Here is a 9,005-nt window from a genome sequence, read left to right on the forward strand (position 1 = left end):
CTCTCTACAAACTGATTTAACAATCTCAGAACTGGTTTCTATCTATTACTGACCTTTTCAAAATATTCCCCACTGTATGGATAGAATATCTTATTGAATATGTAGCTGTTTGAGATATTCCTATGTGAAGAATTCTCCAAGAGCTTCCCACTCTAGATAAAGTATAAAATATTTAATTTGTCTTAAAAGTTCTTATATGATTTGTCCCCCAGTGACCAGGATCCTATGGAATCAGTTTTAATGATAACCTTCATTTATTCTCCCTCAAAAGTACTTTCTGTATTACTTATTCAGATATTCCAGGTTTTACATATTCTCAGACCAGTGGTCAGTATCAAGCAACTGGGACTCTGATTTATTGAACCCCTCTCAGCCTCAAAGTTTTATGATCTGCCATAAAAAGCTTAGCCTTGTGATGAAAGAAGCATAGCTTTGCTTTTAGACTATACATATTTCTCTTGTTAAAAAATCAGTTTTTGAACAAATATTTAGTAGCTGAGAGGAAAACAACTTGGAAGGGCAATAAAGTTAATTTTACACTTAGAAATCTATTAAAAGAATCTGTATCATGTACAACCATAGAAATGAAATGATGTACCCTATTTGTGTACAATGAATCAAAATGCAGTCTGTAAAAAATTAAAAGATAAATAAAAAAAGTCTATAAGCAAATTACTAAAGAGTCAACACCAGTAGCATTTTCTGTGCATCTATTCTTTACCAGAAATCTGGCTACCACTCCTTGAAGCCCTACTGTATATCATTCACTCTGCTCAATGTTTCATATAGGTTGTTCTAAGTAGCACTCATAATAGTCCAAGGAGGATTCATTACAACTGAGATATAAGGGTACTTACAAATCCATAGTAAATATAGAATTCTCTCCTTAACTGTTTTGTATCAAAACCTTTTCTCTTCTCACTTGACTGAATTTCTCCCTCTGCAGGAGATATTGCATTGTCTTGAAAGTAAGTTACTTATAGATCTCATCTTAAGGTCAGCATCCTTGTGGTGCTGACTCAACTCTCATAACGTTTCTTTGCCATCCCACTCTCATTATTTCTAATAAGAGAGAAGTCCACCTCTAATTCTCAGGGGAGGTATAGTATTTTGAGAGTGAATCCTGCAAAACATTTCAATAAAACATATTATTAAATGAATGAAGAGTTTCAAGCTGAGCATCAATTTTCTGTTCTGATGACAATCCAAAGTTCCATAGAAACATGCTGTATTAAGTAAGGTCAACAAGCGGGCCAGATGGGCTACTACAGCACATTTTTATCATGGGGGCAACCTGTTGCAACTGGTTCTCCTGAATGAACAGGTTTAGAAAATCCCACTGTTCCCTGAAACCAGAGCCAGTACACAAACCTTTTCCAACCCTGGTACAGCTCTTTCGCTTTCCTAACAGACTTGGAACGAGGTTGTAAGGCCTTGGGGCCCACTTCAGAAACATAGTCAGAAAGCAGACCTGTTTGAACGCTACGAAAAGTTTCTTTAATGATCTATTTGAGCCAAGAGGGGAATGGATCCCTTCCCTACCAATGGTTCTGAGTAACAACCTTTCAATGAAAGGGGCTCATGAAGATGAGGGACTACCTCAGTCAGGAGAAAGAAGAGGTGGTTTTTGGCATTTGATCAGCCGCCTGTAATCTCTGAGGAGGACATAACTCATGTCCCCACCTTGTTCCTGTACTTCCCCAAGCAGCAGGCCTTTCTGAACCAACTTCATGCCAAAATAATACCTCTTATTTTACCCAACCTCCCTTCTCCACCTGAACAAGCCGCCTCTGTTCTTCCAACTCAGGCTCAGGAAAAACAACTGACCAATGACTATGTGACAAGGACTAAGAAGAGCTTGTTTGCCTGAAGAGCACGGCCAGAGTACCTTGCCAAGGTTGCAGCCCAGTCCATTGACTCTGAGGACAGCTTTACCCTGGGTTGAAGAGTCTCTCTGTCTGATCTTACCTTCCCTGAAGACACTGAAGCTCTGACAGTGAAGCAGCTGAAAAAGATCCTGGCTCATAACACCATCAGCAGCAAGGGCTGCTGTGAGGAGAAGGAAGTGATGAAGAGAGTGTCACAACTGCTCAGGGTTCATAAAGTACTGCATCACCTGGTATGTGGTGCTAAAGACCCAAATGGAGGAGCAATACCATCAGACCTGGAGGAAAATCTGTGTAAGATCTGCTAGGTCTCACCCATTGACTGTTCTGCTGGAGTGTGGCCACATGCTAACCTGTATCAAGTGTAGCAAGCACATGCATGACAATATGTAAACTGAGCTGTGTGCTTCTTCCAGTCCTGAGGGTTTTTATCAGCTCTTTCCATGCCTTACAGAGATATATCCCAGAGCATCTGGGCTGGTGCGTGTGTGTGGGTCAGCTTGGGGAGGGGCAGGCTACCAAAGGAAGATTTGCAATGTTCCTAAGATCAGGTTTAGCAAAGATCCCATGTCATTTCTGGGCATGCTGTCTTGCCACAGGGGTGAACCTCTTGATGGGCAGAGAAGCTGATACCAGTGGAAACTGGTGCAAATCACATGGGTGAGTCCCAGTATCAGTGATCTTGTGGTGATGATGGTAATCAATGAACAAAGGACTTTCCAGAACTTGGACCATGTGTTCCTTCCTTCCTCTGAGACAATAGACATATTTTCATCCTTTTTCTTGTATCCCCCTCATCCCTTGGAAATGCTGGTTTCTGTTTCAACAATCAGAGGTTCTACTAGAAATGGTTCCCTTCCTTGAACTCAGCATGTCTGGTGTTAAATTTCTGGATCTATGACTTTATGTGCTTTAGTATAACTCCATAGTCTCCTACACTGCCTGAAATCCGTTTGTTTCTTTGGAATAAAAATGAGTCAGTTTTTCGGAACAACCATAGTCCTTAAGACAGAATTTGGATCAGTAAGCTTATTTCTGTGAGAAAATATGATAGAAAAATTTCAAAGTAGTTAAGTTACTTCCTTAAATGCTGGAATTGTCTTCTAACCTGACTCAGGCAGCCAACAAAGCATCTGGCTCCAGAACGGGTGGGAAATCCCAGTCTGTGGTTACAAGTGATGTTGCATGGATAATTTCTGCTGCTTCCTCTTTGGTATTCACTTTGCACCAACCTTAACTTCAGATTATGAGGAAAGTGGAAGCACTTGGGAGAGGAAGTGGCTTTCTGCTTAACTTTGGTTTTGATCCTCCTTTTCCTACAGGCAGAAGTCCTAAACCATTTTAATAAAATCTCTCTCTTTAAACTGGGTCTCAACCAAGGCATAGAGACTAACGCTGAAAGCCTTGCTCTCCTCTTTCCAGACTCCTGGAGAGGTTCCTGAAGAACAAACAAGTAAGACTGAGCACATAAGAGATAGTAGAAGGTACTGAATGAGATTCTGCTGGTGAATAGACATCTGGATGTCCCTACTTTCATGTTCTTCCTTAGTCTATTGATTTGGGAGTGGGTCAGGGAAAAACACTCTTTAGGCTCTTGACAAAGGACCATTTAATGAACAAGTGATGTTTCTGAGTCTTCTTAGGGTCTTTATGTCACTGAAGAAGCTGAAGTATTTGTTTTCTAGGGAAGCTCAATAAAGCACAAAACAGACTTGCTATCAATAGAGTTGTGTGTACCTATTACCAATGAATGAAATATGCAAACCCTGGACACCCAAGGGCGTTGGTAGACCTGTCCCTCAACACTGTGCAGCTGAGGTCTGAGTCTAGAACCAATCAATCAGAACTTTGGATGACTGAGGAAACCTGTAAGGGGACCTATTTCATTTCTAAGGATTTCCCTCCATTACCCACCTCTCGACATCTTCTGGGAATTAAATAATTTCATAAAGTTGTCAGTGGAAAAAAAATAAAGTCAACTAGATCTCAACCAAAAGTAGAAACTTTGTCCCAAATTTTTCTCTTTTTATTAAGAAGAATGAGGCAACTATCTTTTTGATTGTCCTCTCTGTTCTTCTTCCTGAATGTGATACTCTTCTTATGCCTCTCTTCATGGATGTTGGAAAAGATTCTGGAGTCCACATTGACTTTGATATTGATTTAAAGTTCTAAGTATTATCTTCACTATTTTAATCTATTTACTTTATTTCATATTTTTAGAATTCAAAATTTCCTCATTTCATATATCCATTAGAGTGAAAACTACCAGAAACTGGATCCTAAAGTTAAAAAAAAATTGTCTTGCACTTTGAGCATTAGCATAAGGATCTGATCTTTGTATTACCCATAATTAACTTCAAATATATAAATGCCTTCTCTTTATGAACATGGTCACGTTTCATCATTTGTACTGTTTTGTGATTTAGTCTCCAGTAGAAATTTTCAGTATTTTTTATTCACTGAAACTAGCTTACATTTAATACGTCTTATTTCCCATTTTCCTAGCATATTGATTACTGTTGATATTTTTCACCTCTCATGTTTGAAACTCACTTATTATATTAATGACTTCTCCAAAGATAAGCACAGAATATATATATATATACTATATATATATATACTATATACTATAGCTATAGAATATACTATAGCTTTCTAAGATAATTTTCCTGCATTCATCATATTTTGTGCTCATATTTAATTTAGGATTGCATAATTCCATGAACATAAGTGTTTTGTCAGTGCCATTTAGATATCCAATAAATAGTCATTCATTATCAACTAAATGTTCAGAATGAGAAGACAGTACAAAACAATGCAACTGGAAATTTCAACATGATGAATAATGTCTTTAGTATTGTAATTGCTTATTGTAATTTATTTCAAAATTCATAACTGGAAATATATTTTTGGATCAGTGCTTCTAAAATCCAATGTCCTCATCTGAAAATGAAAGCCTAATGCAAATATCATCAAATTTCATGATTGATAAAAATATTCAATTCAATATGCTCATAAAAATGATTTATAAACCATTACATTAGTATATAGATATAAAGATTACAAAGTATTCTACAACTATGAATAGAACATCAAAATATTTTACCATATCTCCAAAAATATTTGAAAGAATTTTTTTTTCTTTTGGAACATTCTATGGGGAAATCCCATTGCATACTTTCTATATGTACCTAATAATTTTCGTGTAGTAGTATTCTAGACAATTCTTATACACAGTAATTGAGAATAATAATCCCATCAATGTAGTCTTTCATCCAAACCTGCATTGATCCATTTGTCAAAAAAAAAAACAAGTATTGAGCATTTTCTGCACTTCAGGTTTGTTAGTATCTGGTACCAGAAGAAATAAGTGTTATGGTCCTTGGTTTAATTATGCTGTGTCTGAAGAGGCATATATATATATAAAACAGAAATATATATTAAATGTGATAAAGTAGAGGTAAACAGAATAGTCTTTGTAAGGGTGGAGGATTAAATAAATTATCCAAATTAACATATGATGAGATGTTCAATCGGGACATCAATTTTTAATTTGCCTCAGAAAATCTCTTTATAGCAAAAGCTGAAAGAACAATATTAATGCTGATCTGAGACTCAACCGCTTCACTTTTAGTAATAATCCTAAGGAAGTGTGAGACTGTGAAGAAGTAGGAAAAAGGAAAGAGAAATTAAAGTTAAGGTACAGGATAATATAAAAGGTTAATAATTCAGTTTTAAAATCTTAACCTGGAACAAAGATTTTATATTTTACCGAAGGAAAAATGATGGAAATAATATTAAGCACATATACCTCCCACATTTCATGTCAGGTCCCACCTTCACATATGCTATATCATATTTTTTCTTTTTTCTATTTTTTTATTTTTACACACTGCATTTTGATTCATTGTACACAAATGGGGTATAACTTTTTGTTTCTATGGTTCTAGATTCACACCATTTATGTAATCATACATGTATATAGGGTTATGATGTCTGTCTCATTCCACCATCTTTCATACCCCCACCCCCTTCCCTCTAAAAAAAGTTTTGCCATTCTTCTCATACCCACCACCACCCAACCCCCATTATGTGTCATCATCCACTTATCAGGGAAAAGAAAAATTGTTACATATGTTTTAATATTGGAAAACTTAGAAATTTTAAACTGCCTAAAGTAAAACAAACAAAAATTTGTTAGATTTTTCTGATTCCATGATTCCAAATCTTACACATCTCCTCTAAAACATTTATCTAATCTTTAAATTGTATGTATGTACCAATACTCACTTTTTCCAAGCAAGTGTGTGTGTGTGTGTGTGTGTGTGTGTGTGTGTGTAAGCAAGAGAAAGCCTCTCAGTCTTGCCCTCAACCTTGGTCTTACATCCCATACACAATTTCTTACATGCCAATCAATAAATAATTATAGGAAGCTAAGGAGTTCATACCCTCTTAAAGAATATAATATTCCTTCCATGTTGATTGTTTAGATTGAGTAGATAGAAAGTATGTCAGAGACAAGGGGACAGGCTATTTATAGATTGGAAGGAAAATAATTTTGGCATTCTCACTTTCCTTATGAGTGAATATACCAAGTATATACTGAATATGTCTGTGTATTCAGTCTGCTATGTGATTGGATTTGTAAAGTTATCACACAAAGTATAAAGAGGCTACTGACAAGGAAAATGGAAAGTTTCATCTAGCAATGGGATTTCACTGTAAAAATATGAGTGTAATTTGGATGAGTAAAGGAGAAAAATGTGGCATATTAGTATTTACACATATAGCAGAAGAAAGCAATTGAAGCCTGAAGAAAGTTAACACATTCATTAATACAGTGGTTTAATACCTACAATCCTTCTAAACATGTTATTTTCATAAATAAAATATGAATTTTTGCCATTCTTCCACTAAAAAGCAGATATTGTTTAAAAGTAGATTATGTTTCTATTTCACAATATTTAACTAAAGCAAAGATAGCACTTATTTTAATACACTATTTGCATAAATTTAGAAAAGAAAAAAGAAATAGATCAATTAAAAATTACCGTACTAACTCTCTCTCTCCCCAAATATACATATAAATTTATATATAAAATACATATTTCTTAAACATTTAAAATATATTATAAATATATATAATATATAAATATATTTATATAAAATATGTACATATATATTATATATATTTATTTGGGGAGAGGATTGAACCCAAGAGTGCTCTACCACTGAGCATACCTAGCCCTTTTATGTTTTACAATATACTTCTACAAATTGCATTACTGATAATGAACATCTAGATATTTACTGTTTTAAAATGTGAATGAAATTGTTTCTCATAAATAATGAAATACAAAATCTGTCATATAACATTATAAAAGTCTTTGATTTTTCTTATCACTATTTTTCCACAATGTACTGGAAGTCCTAACTAACGCTATTTAAGGTCACCAGTGGATACAAAGGTATATAAATAGGGAATAAAAAAATAAAATTGTCTTTATTCACACATAACATGATTATGTAGAAACCCCAAAGAATCAATAAAAACAAAAAATCTCCTGGAATTAGAAATGATAGCAGAGTTGCAGAATAACTAGATTGGTATAGCCAAGGTTAATCGATTGCATAGTCAATTGTCTTTTTTTTTTTTTTTTTGGTATCAGGGAATGAACCCAGTGGTACTTGACATCCCCAGTCCTTTTTATATTTTGTTTAGAGACAAGATCTTATAGGTTGCTTTCATACATCACTGGTGGTAATGTCAAATGGCATAATCACTTTAGAAGATGGTTTAGCAGTTCCTTATAAAACTAATATTTTTTCCATATGATTCAGTGAATACTTGTAATTTTCTAAAATGAACTGAAAATTACATCCACACAAAAGTTGAACAGTATATTAAAAACAGTTTTATTTATAACTGTCAAAACTTAGAGGCAAGTGAGATGTTCTTCAATAGGTGAACATATGAACAAATTCTAGTACATTCACATAATGGAACATTATTTGGTAATCAAAAAAAATCAATGAAGATAAAAAGACAATGAAACCTCAATTATATACGTATAAGTAAAAGAAACTTGAAATAGGCTGCATGTTGTGTAATCCCAACAAAATGTTCATCTGAGAAACACAGAATTGCGAAGACATTAAAAAATCTGTAGTTACCAGGGCAAGGGTCAGGGAGAAAAGGACAAATGAGCAAGTCACAGAGGACTTTACAGCTGTGAAAATATTGTGGATGATACTACAATGGTGGGTTATTATACATCAGTCTAAACCCATGGGCTATACAACCAAGAGTGAACCCTAATGTATACTAGGACTCGGGGTAATAATTATGTGTCAATATATGTTCATCTATTATGGCAAATGTCTAGTGCAGGAGTTTGACAGGGAGGCTGGCAGTGGGAGAAGATGGAGAGGAACACTGTACATTATAGAACCAAATAACTGTTCTAAAATCAAGTCTGTTAATTTACAAAAAAATAAAATACACAGACACAGACACACACACACACACAGACACACACACACACACATATACATATATCAGTGAAAGTAAAGCAGGGATATAAGGGAAAATTTTCATTGCATTTAGTGAGGCCAAGGGTTACATATAGTAAGCTTATGAGGAGTTAAAATATAACACCCGAAAATATGCTACTCTGGCATAATGACTATTTTGTGCTAATCATGCTTCAAAATCTGCAAGTACAAAATCTGTCTTCTCTTCATATTGGTTCATACAAAGTAAGATATGAAATGTTCATATAAATAATATCCTCTCTATTCTAGAAAGAAGATAACATTTTTCTCATCAAGAATGGGAAGCTGGGGCTAAGAAAATTTGGTCCAGATGTTATTAATTCTTGTCTTCTAGCCTCCTAACATAATTTCCTTACCTTTTCATAACTTCCTACTCTGTGTACAATTCAGTGTATAAGTGTTCAACTCTGCATCTTTAGATACTCATTCCTCAATGAGGACTCTGTGTCACATAAAATTTACTTAAAATAAACTGGTCTGTTTTCTCATGTTGATCTGTCCTATGTTAATTTAATTCTTGATCCAAATTAACCCTAAGATGGTAAAGGTTAAATTTTACTTTCC

At 34.7% G+C, this 9,005-nt stretch overlaps 1 pseudogene; it reads left to right on the top strand.

The window, feature by feature from the left end:
• Positions 1–1,283: 1,283 nt before the first annotated feature.
• Positions 1,284–2,279, top strand: LOC124985712 (E3 ubiquitin-protein ligase rififylin-like; annotated as a pseudogene).
• The last annotated feature ends 6,726 nt before the right edge of the window (positions 2,280–9,005 follow it).

This window comes from Sciurus carolinensis, chromosome 5, assembly GCF_902686445.1.
Source record: "Sciurus carolinensis chromosome 5, mSciCar1.2, whole genome shotgun sequence".
Classification (NCBI taxonomy): domain Eukaryota; kingdom Metazoa; phylum Chordata; class Mammalia; order Rodentia; family Sciuridae; genus Sciurus; species Sciurus carolinensis.